The sequence below is a fragment of the Elephantulus edwardii genome, unplaced genomic scaffold (genome assembly GCF_000299155.1).
Source record: "Elephantulus edwardii isolate Elephantulus edwardi_28Jun2011 unplaced genomic scaffold, EleEdw1.0 scaffold00053, whole genome shotgun sequence".
Classification (NCBI taxonomy): domain Eukaryota; kingdom Metazoa; phylum Chordata; class Mammalia; order Macroscelidea; family Macroscelididae; genus Elephantulus; species Elephantulus edwardii.
In genome coordinates this window covers 11,420,559-11,421,747 of record NW_006399803.1, presented here as the reverse complement: position 1 = coordinate 11,421,747, position 1,189 = coordinate 11,420,559, and positions in this window count along the sequence as shown.

Below are 1,189 nucleotides of genomic sequence, written 5' to 3'. Positions count from 1 at the left end.
AAGGAAGATCTTCAATCAGATGGATTAACACAGTGACTGCAATAAGGATTCAAGTATGTCAGAGATGATGAGGATGATGTAGAACCATCTGAACCATGGTTCAGATCCATTGTCCATAGGGGGCTATGAGTTATTCTTGACTCAATGGCACCTAACAACAAAAGATTTACTGTCTCAGAAACCCTATGTGGCTGTTCTAGAATCCTATCGGTTAGTATAAATTATAATTGACTTATTAACAATAGAATTATGCAAATCTATACTGGCCTTCTTTTCCTTCTTGTATATACATAGCCATAACATATATATTCATCTACGTACATAATAGCTTGCTTGTGGTTCCAAAATCAACACACTTGGCACCAGCTGTCAGGAAATCAAAAGACAAATGGCATTAGGGAAATCTTCTATCAGCGACCTTTTGAGAGTACTGAGAAGCAACGGTGTCAGTCTAGAGACTAAGGTGTGCCTAATGCAGGTCATGGTCTTCACAATAACTTGCCATGCATCAAAGCATTGTCACTGGACACCGACTAAGTATAACAGAAGAATTGATGCCTTGGAGTTGTGCTCGCGAAGAGTCTTGGACATACCATGGATTGCCAAGAAAACAAATAGATCTGTTTTTGAGGGGGATGAAACCAAGTTTCTCCTTGGAGGCTAGAATTTTGAAGCTTTCTCTCACATACTTTGGACATGTTTCCAGGAGGGACCAGTTCTTGGAGAAGGACATTATGCTCAGAAGGGTGGAGGAACAGTGTAGCAGAAAAGACCCCAGATGAGATGGATTGGTAAAGTAACTGGGGCAATGAGTGTAGGTGTGTCTGAGTCAGAGGGACTGTCTCAGGACGGGGCAGGTGTCAGAGCTGTTGTACATAGGGTTTCTATGAGTTGTAGGTGACTTAACAGCACAGAAGAACAACACACACACACACACACACACACACACACACACAGAGAGAGAGAGAGAGAGAGAGAGATGGAGCTCCAGTAGCCTGTTATAAGAAGCTACACTATAATCCCAAAGACTAGCAGTTTGAATTCCCCATCATCTCCACAGGAGAAGGGTGAACAATCTCCTTATCTGCAATTTACTACCTGAGAAAACCCACTGAAGGGCCAGCTATAGATTTGTTCCAACTTGATAGCACTTAACTACAAATTTTATATACATATATATATATATATA